The sequence below is a fragment of the Spea bombifrons genome, chromosome 2, assembly GCF_027358695.1.
Source record: "Spea bombifrons isolate aSpeBom1 chromosome 2, aSpeBom1.2.pri, whole genome shotgun sequence".
Classification (NCBI taxonomy): domain Eukaryota; kingdom Metazoa; phylum Chordata; class Amphibia; order Anura; family Pelobatidae; genus Spea; species Spea bombifrons.
In genome coordinates this window covers 98,489,367-98,510,817 of record NC_071088.1, presented here as the reverse complement: position 1 = coordinate 98,510,817, position 21,451 = coordinate 98,489,367, and positions in this window count along the sequence as shown.

Below are 21,451 nucleotides of genomic sequence, written 5' to 3'. Positions count from 1 at the left end.
TCATAGCAAAGTAAAAGTAATGTAACGCCAAAGACACTATTTCTAAAAAGATCTGTTCAATTACAAACCAGCATAATCACAGCCCAGCATGCGCTCATTCCACGTCTAAAACCCGCTGTACCTCTGATTCCAGGAAAACTTTACTTTGCAGGTTGTTACCACAGCAGCTCATCACAACTAATGCAGTAAAGTAATCTGAGTAATTTTATGACGGTTTTCTGATACAGTATAAATTAGTGTAGGACTAGAGCTATGACTTTTGTTTACGATATCATCCAATGTTGTCATTACAAGGTATACTTTTATTTGTCCATCTGGGCATGTACACAGTATTGTTTTAGCTTTCAATGGTTCTAAACAACATTGTCATGGCCTCCAATGTGCGGTTAAACACGTATCCATTTAATGTGTAAATAGTATGCAGACATCCATGAATTATTTAGTAATTTCCTACTTCACTGTAGTCTTTTTTTTAGGATTCACAACTGAATTTGAGGGTTTAATCAGCTGATTGAAGCATAAATCATGCATTTTCAACCACTGTCAACACCAACTTAAGTTGAAATAAATTGATTCCCTCATGCTCTGTTGTACACTCAGGAATGTTTAGGAGCAGTATGTGAAAATATTGGGGGTATCTGTAAGACAAGCAAATTCATAAACTAAGAAAAAATAAAAAATGTGAACTTTTTATTTCAAATATATAATTAAAGTGATAGGCCATTAAAAAAAGAAATCTTTCACCTGGACATAGGTTTCTATTCACTGTTCGCTTAAGGGGTCATATCTTAGTAACTTAGTAACTTAGTAAGGGATGCTTCAAGTGGTCATAGGTCACCTACAGGCAAGCTACATTAGCAGGCTGTTTGCCTTATTGGTCAAGATCAAGTGTGAGAAATGGAAACACTGACCAGAGCGGTGAGGCATGAAAACACCCCTAGAAAGGTGCATAACTCATGATATTGAGAGTGGTGCCTTCTGGCTTAGGGTTGGCGATATTCAGTACTACCAGGCCCAGTTCATCATATGGGGCAATCATGTGTCCAGGAGCTGAAGACGTCGGTTGGAGAGATCATAGATCACCTTTGTAATTGGGCCGTTTGCTCTACGGAGGTCAGTGCCTAGCTGGCACCGCCTCTATAGCCCTTTTCCCATACGCAACATCCCACCCAGAACCGAGGACGCATGACTTGAGGTATGACCTGGGGGTTCCACGTAGGAGCCACTAGATCTGAATTTGGGACATTTAGTCCTGAAGGAAAAATGTTCCATAAAATGATCTAAATATTCAATTACTGTAAATTATTCTCCACACAGATTGTCTGCAGAATGAAGTGTTCCAAGTTTAGTGGGGCTTTGCAACATATGCTCAAGTACAATCTTTAAATGTCAGAGACTAATACCTTAAAGGCACCACTAAATCTGCGCAGTGTGGATTCAAAAGATATGTCAAATAAACATAAGGACATAGTTTATTGCATAAAAAGCTCTAAGCTTTACCATAATTAATGACCTGGTACCGCATGTGTGATACAAAGAGGTTAGTACTAATCATTAAGGGATTACGACCAGAACATTGCACTTTGTGTCACGGTAATAGCATGTTTCCTTCAAAATAAAATCTTACTAAAACTGCCTTCATAATGTCATTTGATAAAGCTGTAAAGATACAGGGAACATATTTTTCATGGTGTATCTAGATACGTGTATATTTAAAGGATTATTTCCCTACTACTTGCTCTAAAATTAAGCATTTAAAAAAAAAGCTTGAGCAAACATAGAAGAATAAGTATAGTGCAAATATAGAAACATAATACTATGTAATAATATACACCTGGACTTAAAAATATGTCCATATATGATATAGACTATTAAGGTACAACATAGCATTTATGTGTAAATGTTTGGACATCTCCCTATGTGGTAAGTGTGAAATATATTGACAGTTGTCACTTCGACCCATCAGAGTTCTGTCTAGGTTACCATTTTTTGTTGCTTTTTGGCTTTTTAATTGTTATTATCGGAGCTGTTACTAGGGGTTTTGCCAGTGGCAAGGTTGGAGATCCCGCCGTCACATCCACTTCTGGAAGCTCCTAGGCATTGCCTCTGGACATGCCCCTCACATTGGAACACCTGGGGCAGCTTCCCCTGCTCGCCTCATGGAAGTTACAGTCCTGATTATTAATATTATTATTACTATTACTGTTAGTAGTAGTAGTATCATGTATCTGATACCTGCCAAAGCAACCCCTTCATAAACATTTATTTATAATAAACGTATCACTATAAAAACCAACGGTCTTTGGACCACTACATTTTATCTATGGTGATAAGAAGGCTTGCACCAAAACACTTAAATCTAGATTCTACCACTGTAATGATTGTAAAGTTAGGCCTTACATTCAACATGGCTAAGTGCATTAAATAACATTTTTACCTTTCAATATAGCTGATCATTAGCGCTGAAGTTTTTTTTATATACTTGTGATGCCATGTGATGATGTAATTTGTCATACTGAGTGCTGTGTCAGTTGGCAAAGCATTAAGAACATAGTTATAAAAAAAAAAAAATAAGTATATATGTGTATGCACGTATAGGTTTGGAGATTAGTTCACGGTTTTGATCCCGAACATATCAAACATAAATCCTACTTTAAATCAGAGGAGACAATGATTTGGTTAATAAAATGGGTTACCAGTGGTCTCTACTTGCTTTTACTTGCTGTTGTGTCTTTTATATGCATGCCTGCGCTGAACAGCAGGAAAAAGTAATCCCCTTCCTTGTTCCCTTTACTATGAGCGCTGGAGATGTTACAATGGCTTTCCATTCCCTGGTTTAAATATACTGCGACTGTCTCTTGTGTGAACAAAAAAGTTCCAGAATTCTAGAAAGGAAATAAAGTAATCCTAGCGAGCAGCCAATGGCCTACCAATGTACTGTATTTATGTATGTATTCATGTATGTATGTATGTATGTGTGTATGTGTGTATGTATATGTACTGTATATACATGAAGATTGTGTAACTGTTTTGTTTAATGCCTTTTTTGGACACATTTTAAAAAGCAGTTTATGATTAATTCTTAACTAGTATTGGTGTTAACGTCATTGTGAATATATTTTATTTCACATTGGCTCTGTTACTTTAACATTTCTGCTGCACAATGAAATAAATTAGATTTTCCCATTTAAGCCCCCTGGTTTATTAAATTAATCTGAATTACACTTGAGAACCAATTTGATAACTCCCAGACTACCAGTGGATATGACCCTGTGGCTGAAAGATATATTAGTTTCTGTAGAAAAAAGGATCGGAAGACTCATTTCCTCAGTTGATAGAAATAGGATGCATTATACAGAGATCCTTCATTTGGCACAGGTCACATAGTAATTGTAATTGTGACAGACTCATCTCTGTTCTGGAAGGGTTATCTTTAAATCCAAATGTGCTATAGATATGCTTGATAACTGAAATTGTCAGACCCTACTACAGAGGGTACCTGCCACTCTTAACTGTGCAAACCATCTCATAATAGATATTTGTCATGAAGAAAGAGCTTCAACTTCATATGTATGGAGATCAACACTGTGATTTATTAAAACAAAATACACAGTTAAATTTAAGACATCACAATATGATATGTCGAAACATGCTCCATCGTCCTACTGTTTAGAACCCCAGACCATTTGCCTAAAAGCCTAAATATTGCCTTTTGTCTTAATGACAAGAGAGTTGAGTATAAAATGTGATTTTATAACAAAGTTTGAAAAGTAGTCACCTTCCCGTAGCTACTAATTCAATAATGCTGCTAATTAGACCATTCCACTGTTTGGTCATAAAACCTAGATACTGATTGTCAGCAGGGTCACAATAAAGTACCAACTGTTGCAGGTGGAAGGATGTTTGTCTTTCCCTGCAGCCCAGCTGGAGACTTGTGTACCTCACAGGATGAACAATAGAAATCACACTAAACACGCAAAGAAAAAATTGTCAAAATTAGAGGGGTGTGTGAGATGGCAAATATCACAAAATGTAAGTATGTACGCTGATATGCAAAAAAAATATAGCAAAAGAAAGCCAACATTCTTTTCAAACCTTTTACAAAAGGTAGTTCTTTTTGCATATGAGTATGCACAATAATATATTTTTCTTTTTTTGCATGTTTCACTGGAAACCAAACCTTGCACAACTTCAAGTGTAATACTTTGTAGTCAGCTAGTATACTGTATGTTAAACAATCACCCTGGCACTTACCAAACTTCATTTTTATACATCCATGGATGCTCTGTGTTTGAATACTATGCTTCATTGCAGGGGCATGATTAGAAACCACAGGGTCCCATGGCAATTGTCACCCCCAACTTCACCAGGTAACATGTGCCACAGTGCCATCTTTGCCCCCCCAAACACTCTGCCTGTGCCATATTTGTCCCCTAACAGCTGGCCTGTGTTATCATTGCCCTCAAGTAGCTTGTCTGTGCCATCATTGCCCACAAACAGCTTGTCTGTGCCTTCTTTGCCCCTTGGAACATACACTATGGCACACATACATAAATACACTTACACAAACTTACATATGCTAACACACATACACTTACTCATACTCTCTAATACATGTGCACACACTCATTCTAACACACACACACTCCCTCTCACACCACTTATATATATGCATTCATGCTCACATGCAAACACAACACATACACATCCACCCATTTGCTATCACAAACACAAACACTCATGCTAACACACACTCCATCTCACACCACTTACACATGCATTCACACAAACACTTACACATACACACTATGCTAACACACATGCATGCTTGTACATACAAAAACACTTTCACATACAGATTCATGTTAACACACACTTATACATAATGCTCGTATACACTTATACATAACTCTGTTGCGTTCCTATCTCCCATTGCTGTTTCAAAATTGCTTGGTCCAGGTTGGAAAAGCCCTTTCTGAACAATTTTGAATTGGCACGAGGAGACGGAATGCAGGGGCATATTTAGAGTATTTGGCACCTGGGGCAGATCCTGTATGGGGCACCCCCATACACACAAAATGAATGTTGTCAGGAATATTGGTTTCACAAATTTGTAAACCCTATGTCAACTGGAAAAACTAGAATTCTGAAAAAATAAATAATTAATTTATAAATAAATTGAATATGTTTAAATAACATTTACTGAACAGATATGGTACAGCATAACTTCTATCACTATACACACTGAGCCAGACACTGATGGTAGTGCAGCATAACCCCTATTACTATACACTATGCCAGACATTGATGTGGTAGGCCTCTGCCTCTAAAACAGCCTACCTGTGCCACCTCTGCTCCTGAAACACCCTGTCTGTGCCACCTCTGCCCCTTTAGCAGCCTGTCTGTGCCCCCTCTCCCCTTTAGAAACCTGCCTGTGTAATTTTTCCATTATTTTAATTTAAAAATCTTATTTCAAAAGAAGGCTACTAATACTCGTCCTGAAAAAATAAATTGTGGGGTGCACTAAATGAATAAAGACATAAAAGCAAAAATAAAAAAACTGATCCAGTCCTGTATCGTATACATCATAAAATACTCCCTACTCCGTCATGAGGGGGTTAAAGAACTATTGAAGAAGAAAAATGAGTATTGGGTCTAAAATAAAATTGCTTGAATGTCAATTCATTATACCAATCAACAGCTCTTAGGATATCATCCAGTCTACACCTATGACCATCAGGGCATGGCCTCTCTTACTGAATAGGCTTTAAATCAATCATTCTCCAATCAAGCTAGTCACATAATCCAAAAACCTGTCACTGCAGCCTCCGTGCCATGGACTCCTGGAGGGGCCTGAGGGCCACACTCCCTTCTACAGAATATGGGTCCTGGCCTTGGAAAGGGTTCTGTTTTTGGGGATGTGGGTACAGGGGGTCCATTGGGACAACTTCTAACCCCTGGTACAGAGTGCCACGTGCCAAGTACCAGAGACTCTAGAGATCGGATGCAGATTTGGGGCACCTCCATTTTGTGGGGGGTTTATGTGTGGTGTTACTCTCCATCAGGCGAGGATTTACAGGACATGGCTACTACTTGAACCAGGATCTGATATCCAGCAGGTTTCGGCCAGAAATGTTTACATCCTTCCCACAGACTACAATCGAGACCCCCTACTGGGATGAGGTGGGCCGAGTGCAAATACTGAGCCGTGTGCAAAGAAGGGCCTGATGTGGTTTGCTGTGTCTATTGTATGTAAATTACAGCCTTGTTCTGTTTAAATACTGGTGTGTTTTCAATAAAACTGAGTCCTGTTTACACCTCAACATTGGTGCTGTCTGATGCTGAGAGTGGGCTGCTGTAATAACTCACTCTCCTTTTCAGGACAGTACATGAGTTGAGTGGCACTGAAGGGGTTAAACTCTGGTGTCCTGGCAGGAGGTAGCGTAGTTTGGCTGGAGTACAGGGCGTCCCGTCACACAACCCACCTGCTAAGGGAGAAAGAAATTGATAATTGATAGCTAGAAGGAAATCTAAAAGTAGAAGTCCTATGTTTATATGATCAGAAACAGTTAACTACATACAACTAATGATTATCTGGGAAATTAGGACAAAAAACAGAATGAGTGAAAGCTTACACCATCTGGCCCAAAAGATTTTTTAATAACATCCAAAGTGCGTATGCCAGAAACACGTTTTCATGAAATGAAACCTAGTATGTGTTGCTGAAAATTGTTCAAAGGATCGAGAATCTTTAACAGGCTATTCAGAAAAGAATTGAAGAAGGTAGCGTCCATCGTCTGAAGATATTGGAGGTCGGCTTATGCAAATTTATTTCATAGTTTGTTGGGTTAAAACACGCTGAGCAACTGGTGCATCTTCAATGAAGGCATGATTAGCTGAATTTAACATTAAAAGTTCTATATGCTTTTGCTACATGCAAGGAATGTGAGAGGACATTTGAGTCTGCATGAATGGGATCCAGATTTTGTTCCATTCACCAAATAGTCCATAATCTCCACGTCAGTCTGTAATTAGTCTTTAGAGAACCTTATAGATTTCGATACAGACTGGTCCAAATAATATTCACTGGAGTCTGTTGATGAAAAAAATGTTTGTGACTTTTACGATTGGATCGCTGAAAAATTTCTTCCTCACTGTGTGAGGGTCTTTTGTGTGGCTGAGAAGTGCCTATATCATTTCTGCCCGCCTTTGGCAGTAGGCCACAATATTCTTGGTCATGGTTTAGTTGAAAATATTGTTCTCTGCCATATTAATAATGACCATCATGATGTTTCCTTTTACAGGAAGCTTTACCAGATTTAAATCCATCCTTTATACTGTCTCCCCAAATCAGAGGAATAGGTGCCTTAGGAGTACTTATGTGATCACACCTTTCCAAAAGCTTGGGATCATTAGCTAAAGCGATAGATAATGATTTTGAAATGTAATCTGACATAGCTGTTATGAGTGAATGGCCTGAATATGAATAAATATGTGTGAATGAGCATGTGTGAATAAGTGAATGCATGAGTATGTGTGAATGATTATGTATTAATTTATGTACCGTGTTTATGTATAAGTGTATGGTAGCATAGATGTGAATGTGTTTGGGGCAAAGATGGCACACGCAGGCTAGTGGGTGCAAAGATGGCACAGACATGCTGTTTGGGGCAAAAAGGGCACAGATAAGCTGGTTGGGTACAGAGATTGCACAGACATGCTGTTTGAGGACAAAGATGGAAAGTCATATGCATCCAACCTGGGTGCTGGGTAGGTCCTGTGGATGCAATCTTGTGGAAAGCCTTCATATTAATGTCTACTTATTTAGAATGGGATGTCATAAAAGTCATTATTGGTGTAATGGTCAGGTGCAGTGGGGGAACTACCGGGGTCGCAGGGGTCGCAACTGCGACCGGGCCCTGGAGTTCTGCCAGTCAGGGGGGCCCAAGGGGTGCCGAGCGGTTGCTGAAAACGACCGCTCGGCAACTTTTGGGCCCCCCTGACTGACAGAAATCCAGGATGCCTCCGCTCCCCGCCGCTGCTGCCGCCGTCACCGCCTGCCTCAGCGCTGCCCAGAGTGCAGTGTTGGGAGCGTGAGGTGTTTGTCTCGGGTGCCGACGCTTCCCGCTGAGCGCCGGCACCCGAGACAAACGCCTCACGCTCCCAACACAGCACTCTGGGCAGCACTGAGGCAGGCGGCAGGCGGCAGTGGCGGCGGCAGCGGCAGCAGCGGCGACGGTAAGTGACCTACAAAGTGGGTAGATTGTGAGAAGTGAGGGTAGGGAGGGAGTGGGTAGATCGTGAGAAGGGGGGGTAGGGAAGGAGTGGGTAGATCGTGAGAAGGGGGGTAGGGAGGGAGTGGGTAGATCGTGAGAAGGGAGAGGGTAGATCGTGAGAAGGGGGGGTAGGGAGGGAGTGGGTAGATCGTGAGAAGGGGGGGTAGGGAGGGAGTGGGTAGATCGTGAGAAGGGGGGGTAGGGAGGGAGTGGGTAGATCGTGAGAAGGGAGTGGGTAGGGAGGGAGTGGGTGGATCATGAGAAGGGGGGGTGGGGAGGGAGTGGGTAGATCGTGAGAAGGGGGTAGGGAGGGAGTGGGTAGATTGTGAGAAGGGGGGTAGGGAGGGAGTGGGTAGACCGTGAAAAGGGGGGGAGGGAGAGGGTAGATCGTGAGAAAAGATAGATGGGTTGGGGGGGGCCCTTGATTCTCGCACCGGGGCCCTGAGGTTTCTAGTTACGCCCCTGGTCAGGTGCATACCTGGGAACTCTCCAGGTTTGACCTGGAGATCTCCAGGAGAAGCACCACCTCCAGTTCTCAGGGTCAACACCCGAATCCTCGGGTTCGCAAAAGCGGGGTCTTCACATGCCCAACTCTCCTCCCATTCCCCCTTTAAACGGGGGTGTTTCCCATAATGTCAGCGGGAACAGCCACTGACATCAGCGTGCAGTCATAGCTGCGTCCTGTAAGTGTAGGCTCCGGGTAGCCAGAGCCCAGAAGTTCCCAGGTATGGTCAGGTGTCCCAATACTTTTGTCCATATCGTGTATTTCCAGATGCGTAGTGTCCCCAGGACCCTAGATTAACTGCTCTGTGTACTCTGCCATTAATCAAGCCCTGTCTACAAGCTTTTGCTTTGCTTCTGGGAGTTACCAATAATAGGACCCTACTGTATGTAAAAAAATCACAATTTGGAGTAAATAAAAATAAAAAAATAAACATTTTTAGTCTGATTTTGTGCAGATTTACTATTCATACAAGTAGCAACTGCTCTTTATGAAAACAGCTAAGACTAACATTATAGATGACTCGCTGCCAATTATCAAGGCGATACACGCCAAGGTGTAGATACAAAGATTTCTCTAGGAAAGGAATCCAGCAAAAGCAATCTCATTACAGTAAAACAAATGGATTACAGACAAATCACATTTAAGTAAGTTCTTATAAATAAAATAAATTACTAATTACAAACAGGAATGTCCTGATCAATAAAATACTAATTATAAACGTGTCTCAAAATTAATTAACGCAAAATTAAAAATTGGCTGAGATATCTGTAAAATCTGTTACAAGGACGATTAACTATACACCCACACACACAGAGGAAAATGTATGAAAAGCATCTTCTAATACTGCGTTTGCTTAAGCGATCTTCACACATCCATGTGAGCCAGCTTGTGAAGGAGAATGTTCAGCTTCAAAACTTAAAAAAAAAAAAGACTATTCTCATTGCCCTGTCCGTATCCCTATTTCTCCAGTTGTGGATAAGTGTCCCCTCTCCCTGCAAACATTACCCAGCCTGCTGGCCGGGTGGGGGCCGCTACCTTCACCTGACCGGAGGACAGCAGAATTTTCCTGGAACTCTCGGGTGGATCGCAAATCTGTTTGCGATCCGCTAAAACTCCAACTTAAAAGCTAACAACATATTGTATGAAGACCGACATTAAAAATAATCAATTGGTCAAGGAACACGATAGCAGTTGTTTTGCCATTTTTTCCAGTATTCATTGTGAATAATGTATACTGAACAGGAAGTCAAAACCCCAAGTTAATTGCAAATTCTCTCTTCACTGAACAGACCTGGAAATAACATATGGAGTTGCACCATGTATATTCAGCTGAATGCAATAAGATTGAACAGAAACTCCTGGAAGGCCATAAAATGTGTCAAGCCATGACAAAAAAAATAACAAAGACTATATATAAGGTACAAACTGCATAAATAATATGGTTGCAGATCTGCTGGAAAAAAAAGATAATTAAAATTAGCAACTAAATCGTTATATAATAAAGAAAAGTGCATAAAATTGTATAAGGATTTTTAATCAAAATTTCCGAAAGTATACGGAAAATAAAGCCTAAAATATAGTACTGTAATACCATCATGAATATTTGATGCATTTATTTTGCAAATGTATAATCCACTATTATTATAGTCATTAATCGTATTATTATAGCACCAGTGCATGTATGTTAAATGTTTAAATATCTTCAGTAAACTATTTCTATATATGTGAATGCAATATCTCAGTATAACTACAAGGCCTGGGGTTGTTTAAAATAAGTGGAGCTTTAAATCTTTGGAATATGCGTTTGTGTTAGAAATTCTTTGTAACTAAATAAATCAGAAATACATGGTAAATGGAGCAGAAAGCCATAAAAACCAGACATTTTATTTCTTTCCCTTGTATAATTTCATTGAAATAGTTCACCAAAAATCATAACAAAAATAGTATATAACAAGTTCACTTACCTAATTTGAAAGCAACATATAAGATGATCCTGTAAATTCAAACTATTGTAAACATAAAAAGGTGACTTTTATGGCATAATATGCGGGGAAAAAACAGTAATAATGACCCCTTTAAATGCCGGTGGTCTCTCCCAGTGGAAGGCATATTATTCCATTCCTTATGTTCCTCTATTTTTGTATATTACATTAAACTATCTGAAGGTCGTTGGAGTTGGCATATCTATTACATGTTTGTATCCCTGTTTATTATGGAGAAAGGGCTTTGGCAGGTGGGGGAGACCTGTCACATCAAAGTGTTGACCCCTGTTTGTAAGCAGGTATCAGACCAATGTCTATGCATGCTAACAAGCTAATCTAACACAATAGAACCGATGCCAGTATACAGACACCTTTATCGATAAAGAGCTGCCAGGTCCATGCACAAAGTCCTGCAGATAGGCAAGGATCAGGTCGTTTTTGTCATCTTCTCCACATATGAGATACCTAGTTGGTAACCGAGGCAGGGATATGCAGGAACATGGTTCATGGCTTACAGTTTGAAAACCACTTAATTTAAAACAATGCTGAAAATATTTCACCTAGGATAAACATGTTAGAATTAAGCATTCTATTCCTTTTGGGCCCAAAACAGATCTAGTAATGGGTCAAACTAAACACATACACACTTGTCCTTACACATTCCACGCCCTTACACACAAACATCCCAGCACATTTGCCTTCAGATCAAACACTTTCAAAATACACACTCTCTTTTTCTCTCCCCCTATTCCTTTCCCCCACTTCTTCCATTTCACCCATCTCTTCTCCTTTCCCCCATATCTCCCTATCTTCACTCCAAATTCCTCCGTTTTGCATATTTGTTCTATTTTAGCCTATTATGTCTCACCTTTCTAATTATTTCCCCCCTCACTCTATCATATCCGCCCCTGGGTCCCCACAGCTCCGGTCCCGTTTGCCGGAGTGCTAGCTATGGGTACCCCAAGGACCATTGTATTGATGTCCCTGTTATTCCTTTTCCATCATGCTGCTGGTTCATGGCAGAGAATCATTTTCTCCTGGGTCTTGGGTTGCCAGTGTGTAGTACTCAGCAAAGATTTAAACACTTGCCCTATATTTTTAAAGGGGAACACATAATTGCTGGGTGAGCACTTCCTTTCTCTTATGAAAAATCATGTGTAAGAGAAATTTGTTTAAAAGCTAACAATATAAAATGAATATAACATGATATATCATAAAGAGCATATGCTATAGCTTCTGGATTGAAGTATGGTCATTTATGTACTATCAATGATGATCATTTGCATTGTATGAAGACCGATATTAAAATAATCAATTGGTTAAGGAAGACAATCTTCTGGGGAGTCTACCTACTACTTTTCATGATAGCAGGTTTATTGCCATTTGCCATTGTTTTCACCATTAGGGACTGACATGCCACTGGGGCCACGATGACAAGATTTAGGTGCTCGGGGGCCAATATGCCACCATTTAGGTGTTTGGAGAGCACTGTTTAGGGATCAACATGACACTGTTTAGCTGCTTTGGTCCTGTTTGGGAACCTAGGTGGCACTGTTTATCTGTTTGGATGTAAAGATGGCACTGTTTGGGTGTAATAATGGCACTGTTTAGCTGTGTGCTTGTAAAGATGGCACTGTTTAGCTGTTTCGGGAGCAACATGGCACCTTTTAGCTGTTTGGGGAGTAAGATGGTACTATTTAGTTGTTTTAGTCCTGTTTTGGGGACCCATATGGTACTGTATAGCTGTGTGGATGTAAATAAGGCACTGATAAGCTGTTTGTAGACAACAATGGCACTGACAAATCTTTTACTGCATTGACTTTTTGAGCCAACAAAAAGCGAGTATGACTGCTAAAGTGGTTGATTGATATTTACTGCTAATATTCTCTGTAGCAGTCATTTATTTATATCACATTACTCAAATATTTGTCCAAGTGTGATGCAACTCAGATGTACCAAGGGGGATCTTCAGCACAGTTGTAAGTTCTCGTTCACTTTTAGGAGAGAAATCAGGGGTTATGTACTAACGCAGCTCTGGTGCAAAATGATAAAACCAATTTAATGTACCTATGAATTACCTAATCCAATAATTTGTAAAAACGTGTTAGATTTGATTCAATCTGCATGATGGAAGCATGTCTTTCCATAACTAAGTTTCTCAATACAACATTGGAGGTAACCAACCAGTAGCTATGGACAAGAAGACCCATTTGGGTTTCAAGAAATAATGTAATGCTGACATATTTTCTATTATTTAACACCACTCCGCTCATATCCTTCAGTTTAGTTCGGATGTAATCATTTTTAATACAGTTGTATAGCTCATTGTGTTAATGCCCTATTCAATCATTTCCCTCTTTCAGAAAAGTAATACAATTCATAATTGTCATTTGATTGCAGCAGTCACAATTGTGCTTAAGTGCAGGCAGATTGAATTTTATTTAAATTAAAAAGGATACATTAAATGAATTCTATCACTCTATGTATCCGCTTTATGTTTTTTAGCTTATAGAAAACATTTTCTATACATCAAAATAATAAAGAAAGTATCAATGAAAAAAATATTTTTGTCTATATTTTCACAGCGTGATATTTCCTGTATCACAACTGAAATCTAGATGTAGCTTTCTGTTGCTAGGCAACACATAATTTTTAACTTTTCTAAAGCTTTTCAACCTATGGTTTCTTTCATATAAAAAGTCAAGGGTGCCTCATGTAACACATATAAAAACACAAGAAGCATTTGATCCTGAATCAGCCAGCATCCAGTACTGGTCACCCACGCACAGCAACGTTATTTTGCTATTCTTAACAGTAAATGGAAGGTGAGGTTAAATGTGTCAATTATTCCTCTTGCAGAGAAGTATAAAGGATTAAAACATAAGAATGTTACAGTAAATCTACCTAGTGCCAGGTTAATTGTTTGTATTGAACGTGCCCCCCAAAAAGCTAATGCTGCCTTGTAAATTAGGATAAATAGATAGATAGATAGATATTTCTAGGCTGTCTGCATCTCTCCTTTATTCACTAGTGTCTAGTGCAAATGCTTATTTTAAAATGGTGTTTCGAATCACCAGTCTTTTACAGACAAAAGTACATACATCTTTAGCTTTTATTTTTAAGTGTAATCCTTAAAGGATCTTTATAAAGAGTGAACAAAAGATTAGGGTAAGGTAATTTTAAATCTTACCATTTACCATTTACCCTCTAGCATTGCTACCTCTGCTTCAGTACTGAAAGGTAATTTCAAACTATTCTGCACAAAAGAAGCAATTCTACACATCTGATAACAAAAATTGTACAGATCACAAACCTGGCATTTTATGAATATCTGTTGTAGGCACCAGGCCCGGACTGGGACAAAAAATAGGCCCGGGCATTTAAGCCTGAGCAGCCCATATTTATTTATTTATTTATTGTTAAAGCCCACCCTTCATGTACCATCTTTGCATTTAATCATTCACACAAATCATTAACACATTCATTAATGCAGTCTCACAAATCATTCACACAATTCATCCTCACATGAATTCATTAATTGTCATACGCATTCACACAATTCATCCACACATTTATTCATTCATTCTCATACGAATTCACACTACCTCCTCTCTTCATCTTATCTGCCCCTTCTCACTATGTTCCCCCTTTTCACTATGTAACCCCCTTCCCCACTTCTCAATATGTACCGGCTCTATCTATCCCCTCTCCCCCTTTCTCACTATCTAACCCCCCTCTGCCTCTTCTCACTGCACCCCCCTCCCTCACCCTACTTACCTTGTTGCCGAAGCAAGCAGCAACTGCGACCGCGCCTGTGGCAGGGCAGGATTGACTTAGGGGCTGATGGAGCTGCAGCTCCAGGCCCCCACCTTAAAATAAAATAAAATAAATGGTCCTATATGGCCGCATTAACGCAGAGCCCCTTAAGACCGCCGCAACTACCCCCTCCTAACTATCTACCCTCTCCCTCTTTGAAGTTCACTTACCTTTCAGGAGTCCTGCGGTGGGGGTGCAAGGCCTCTGCCTCCCAGCTCTGCCACTGTATGGAACAGTATAGAGTGATGGGAGTTATGATGTACTTTTAGAGCATAATTAGATCATGAAAAAGACATTGGAAATGGTACAGCATAACACCCATCACTCTCACACACTTACCAATCCACACACATATACCAATCCACACACATATACCAATCCACACACATATACACCAATCCACACACATATACACCAATCCACACACATATACACCAATCCACACGTATACATACCAATCCACACGTATACATACCAATCCACACGTATACATACCAATCCACACATATATACCAATCCACACATATATACCAATCCACACATATTTACTAAGACACACATATACCGATCCACTCTCACTGAATGTTTTCCTACCTTTCCTTTTTTCTCCTTTCAGCTCCTTTTCCTCCTCTTCGCTCCTCTTCTTCAGTTCTTCTGTCTTCTCTGTCTTCTTCCGGGTCAGAGTGCACGGACAGCGGTGGGCGCGGCTTCAGTGTTGTGCGCCGAGATCTGACAACAAATCCCGGCGCACAGCAGCTGTTGCCGCGCGGATCACAAGGCAGGGCCGGCTTAAAATCCGGCTTAAAATCACTCAAGGGAACCGGAGGTCTGTTAAAGACCTCCGATACCGCTCCCTTGCGAGTCTGCTCCTCCAGCGGCGGACATTACTGTCCGTCTCTGGAGGGGTGCCGGGTGCCGCAAGTTGGCACCCCCTGATGAGCGGCACCCGGTGCGGACCGCCCCCCGCCGCCGCCCCCTGGAGTGTGGCGCCCTGTGCGGTCGCACACCCCAAAGGCCGGCCCTGCTCTAAGGGGCCGGGAAGCCCCCACCATGGCCGGCCTTAGGGTTCTGCGGCCGCAAAGGGTTTAAATTAAAACATCGGGTTTTTGCGGCGGTTAATGCGGCCGTAGGTAGGGTAGGGGCCTGGAGCTGCAGCTCCATCAGCCCCTAAGTCAATGCGGCCCTGCCGTGGCCCGGCCCACCGGGCCTGGTAGGCACACAAAAGCATGATAACAAGAATGTAAAAATAAATATTTTTATAAATAAATATTAAACATATTTTACTTCATAACAACTGCTTGTAAAGAAGATATAAACATGATATGATTATAGATTGTTTTTACTGTAAAATGACATTCTATAATAATGGTTACTATATCTCTATTTTTATCATTGAAGAGGCATAGATGCTCAATCAGAATTTCCTATCTAAAAATGTCTTGTGGAAGGTGATGCCTGATACAAAACATTCACCTTCTGCCCTGTGATCTCACATTGAAATTCAGGGACCAACTTACTGTAGGTCCTGATGATGCTACATGCTACTCATTGGGGATTAGATCATAGTACATGTAGTATGAAATTTAGAATACTATGTATGAAATTTAAAGCAATTGCATTAATGCACAATGCCCCAAAAGCAATAACTGTTTGTCTTCTTGCTCTGTATTTTCTTGTCAGTTTCTATATTCTTATTCATAAACTACCATCCACATCCTAGAACATGTATGAAATATTAGTAGACAATAAGACACAGTGTGATTTCGGCTAAAAATAAACATCTAATTTTAATAGGGCAAGATTCACTTTATCCTTTTATTATATGAAACTAGGCATGTGCAAATGGGCCAAAAATTATTTGGACAAATATTTTGGCCCATTCATTTTGAGGTAACGAAATTCATTCCCTGCTCGTTCAGATCGGCCAAAAATTATGAGGCATTTTCGATTCGGGAACGGAATTTGTTGCCAAACGTTGCCCACATTCACTCCAACTCTTACTCTCATACTCTCTCTTAATGTTTCCCTACCTTCTCTACCGACCTCTTCGGCCGACCCCTTCTGCATCTTTAACTTCTATCTTCGTCCACATCTCTGCGAACATAACCTGGCGGGAACTTTAACCAAAATGGCGGTGCCTGTGGTGATGTACTGTGCCCAATTTTTCATTCAGGGCAGAGGACATCACACAACTCGGGGCAATGTGTGGCGATGTCCGCTCCCCGAAGACTGGCTTATGAACACACACAATAACACAACAGGTGAAGCCTAGCACATTGCTCAAACTTATCAAATTTATCAGCATAATATCACCTTAGAGAAGCAGCAGGTGTTTTCCACAAAATATTCTAAATGTTGAAGAAGACAAAATTCCCCTCTATTAAAATAAAAATATACCATTATATTTACTACCTCTTGTTGCTGGTGTCCAGATGGTCCTTGATATAAAGACCGGTTGACATCAATCGAGGTTTAATGAAAAAACAGTTTTCTTAACATTTGGCAACTGCCATAAAATAATGCTTATCCAGGACGAGATAGTAAACATAAAGATAATATACATAGCAAATATGAAGTAATTAAAGTAGTAATAATACCCCCCCACAACTATGCGTACACCTCTATTTGTCTTGGACATAAACTTTTAAAGACAAGGTTTATTACTATAATATCCTCCTAAGATTTTGGTTACTATAGTTAGAATTGAATAGACCATTTCCAAAAATGTGTTTCCATTATATACCGCCAATGGGTGCTCTGATTTAAGGAATAAAATGAATTAATAACCACAAGGGATTTATCCTTGAGAAGAACAGTATATCTCTAAAAATGAATATAATAGGAAAATCAAAGATTATAACTTGCTTTATTATACAATACGTACTCAGTTATTAATCAGTTTCAGTTCTCTAGCAATATAGTAAGTCTGTGGGAATCACATTTTTGCCATCCGTCAAGATGAAAATTTCTACTTCTTAAACTTTCTCATCGATTATTACTGCTGGGGCTTAAAATGAACATAGACATATTTGATAAAACAGCTGGTTTCCTCCAAACTTTCTTGTTTTCAGCATGTGATCAAGAAAAATATAAAAATAAAAAATTGTTTTTAAGGAAAACAAGATGGCTCTGACTCTGAGTATAATATGCATGTGTAACGGGTTTTTGGGTAGACCCACCAATATCTCTGTGGTCATTTACCCCAGTTACCTCTTTGTGCTCTGCAGGCCAATCCTGAGCCTCCGCTACCTGGGAGTTGGGGTACATAACTGTGGCAGTGCCTCCACCCAACGGAGCATCCAGGGTATGGATATGAGCTCCCGCTGGGAACATAGCCGAGTGATTAATAAAACTGACACAGGGCTAACTTAAAATTAACTTTGTATTGCACAGCAAAACACTATGCATAAATGCAACAGAAAAACATGAAATATATTAGAATAAAATATACAGAAATGAAATATACAATACAAGGTTCACCCACCCACAACAATCACTGCGGCCCACCCTAATCTTCGCCCTAGTGGCCGCTGGGTACCTTTAGTTGGTGCACATAACACAGTTGGGGCCCATGAGTAACTTACTCCACAGTATGAGTTGAATTGTATTGGAACTTCAGTATGTCAGTGGGACTGGAGATCAAAAGCTTTTGTTGGTGTGTGGCTAAATTCAGGGTGCCCTGTTGTGGAGACAGGGGGAGAGGTTTTAGGCTTACCACTCTACCACCTGCAATCCGGGCAGTTCAGCCTTTAACTTCTTCACTGCCAACTCTGCTGCAAACAGCTCTGTATCTCTGTCTGCTGGAAGATTCTGCCAGGATGCTGCAACTCTCGCCTGAGCATGGATTTCAAGCAGGCCTCTGGTCTTAGGCCTCTCTCACTCTCCTTCTCTCTCAGCAAGGGTCCTTCACCTCTGGCATCCAACTCTCAACTCCTGTCTCCAAACTCCAATGGCCCCTTTTTCACCTCATCCATGTGCTTTGCAGTTCGCCATCTGCTGGTCACTCCATAAGAACTTCAGGTGAGTCAGTGACACAGCAGCAGTCACTAAAATCCCTTGAGGGGTTACACATGGATATAAATATATATGTTTTCCAGCCTAAAATAGCAGACGGAAAACTGTTGTTGGTCTTTTCTCTTAGCTATACTCTTTCGTACCAATGCCACCTCTTTTCAAGTCCTGCCATGGTGTTCTTACTACTGCCAAAACACGCCTGGATTGTATTGGGTTGACTTCAGCGACAGATAGTGTGGGGAGAGGGGGTAGATAGTGTGAGAAGGGGGTAGATAGTGTGAGAAGAGAGGGTAGATAGTATGAGAAGGGGGGAGAGGGGGTAGATAGTGTGAGAAAAAAAATCATGTTTTTAGGGGAGGGATATGCCCCCCAGATATGCCTTATACCCCCTATATGCCATACTGCCCTCTGCTATACCTTATAGCTTAGTATTAGTATTTATTTGCGGTTTATTTGAGGTTGGATAATAACCCTATAGAAAAAACCATCCTCTTATATTTGATAAAATCGATTCAACTAATCAATAATGAAATTTGTTGGCAACGATTTTTATTATCAATTATTATCGATTAGTTGTTGCAGCCCTAGTTGACAGCACATTGGATGAGTATATTAAAGGGACGGTTTAATGTCCTAGAGAGGCATGAGCAAGCGGGACAACAAATATATTTGAAGGGACTACTCCATTTATCATATGCATTAATGTTCCCATGTTAACTGGATAATGTCTAAATCCTGTACTGATATCACATAGAAGTGGTGCTGTTATCATCATGGCTCCGTCTATTAGTGATTACATATTCTGAATATTACAACAAGCCTGACAATTTCAGTGTTTTTTTATTTTATTTTATAGACAGATAACAATAAATACATAAATAACAATAAAAGCAGAAAATATGCTATTGAGTCTTAGGAGCAGTGTTTACATCACCGTCACGGTAAACACAGCAGTTGCTATTTGACATCACAAGCATTAGAACACTCGGAGTAGGGATCAGAGAGATGCGTGTAAACATCTTCCTTGTAGTGTAGAGGTGACCGTATCGAGAGGAGTGAATTGCAGCCATGTCCATTCGGGCACTGTGCAGTATTTGTCGCGTCACTTTTAATAACACCTGCAATGTGACAGCCCTTTCCTGCGGACACCTTTTCCATCAGGAGTGCGTGCAGCAATGGTTTTACGCGGCTGCAAGAAAAACTTGTCCTCAGTGCCGAACCGTGGTAGGCAGCAGCCGAGATATAGTCCAAAAATTATTTTTTGAACTAGTTGAAGAGGATCCAGAAGAGTTGAGGAATGAAGCGGACAGAGTGTATGCCCGCCTTCTCTCAAAAGAGAGGGAGCTGACCGGATGGTTCAAAGCGGCATGCTCACTATATGAGGAGGTGAATGAGAAAAAAGCTGAGTTACAAGCTTTAGAGAAGAAGTTTAGAGACATGACAAACTCATACTCGGGGCTGGAGGAACAACTAAGGCTTCTGTATGAGGAGCAAGCAGAAACCAAAGCAGTCATGGAGAGAGCCATCAGTCCTGCGATATTTGAGAGACCGGCTCCCACGGGATATCAGCGGCCGAAACTCCGTCGCCCTGGTGAATTCCTGCAGAAAACCTTTAGTTTCCCTGCAGAGTCTGTGGAAGCCACCGGTCCTCCTGTATTTGGGATGTCCTCTCCAATTGGAGTCCAGAGGCCCAAGCTTCGCCCTCCTCATCACGTGGGACGCGCTCTTGCTTGAGTTCAACGTCCTCAATAAAACAACTCAACCACTTCTAAATGTTAGGTGGTTTGGACCCTTGTAGTTCACAATAAATTAACTCGTTAGGATCTTATAATTTGTTGTGTTCTTAATTTTGTATTTCTCTGGTCCAAAGCAAATCAAAGCTGCTTGGTATAGACATAGCTATATTTAGCATTTTTCTAAATTATGATATATATGTATAATATTCAGTGAACATATGATGGAGGAACGTCACCTTAGAAAGGAGAAGGGAGATACTCAACTACAGAAAATGATTGGTAAAAAAAATGTAAAATGTCTTAAATTTTTGGAATGACTCCTAGATGCAAACCAAATTTATCAAGCCGTGCATATATCCTATACAGACGCACTCATTTATATCACTCAACTTACGCATGTCATGGGATCTCTTGACTGCGTGTTCAAACGAATAGCATGATTTTTCTATGTCATATAGTTCTTTTCACCTATTCTTTCTATGTAAAGGCTTGGGTGAGAAAAGCTACTTTCAAGAGTAATAATTAATATGCCAGTTCTGACAGCTTTGGTCACATAATGTAGACTAATATCTTCAAAATAAATTACAATGATTACAAAACAAGAAGTACGAGTTAGAATTTTAATAAATCGGTTCAGAGAGGCTGAAATATGGTATGAAAATGAAAAGCTGCATTTACATGACTTTAATCACTTAATATATTATTTGTTACACTATTTTAAATACTGTTCTCTATTGCAATTTTTGACAAAATTAAAATCTATTTGATGGCGGCTCTTTATTCATAAAGACAATCTGTTTAAAAAGCTGAAGGGGGGAGAGGGGTAGATAGTGTGAGAAGGGGGGTAGATAGTGTGAGAAGGGGGCAGAAGGGGTAGATAGTGTGAGAAGGGGGCAGAAGGGGTAGATAGTATGAGAAGGGGTAGATAGTGTGAAAAGAGGGGGTAGATAATATGAGGAGGGGTAGATACTATGAGAAGGGGGGAGAGGGGGTAGATAGTTTGAGAAAAAAAATCATGTTTTTTAGGGGGGGTTGGGGGGGTCCTTAACAGATTCTCGCACTGGGGCCCTGAGGCTTCTAGTTACGCCCCTGGTTGACTTGGTCTATAACATGATGGTTAGA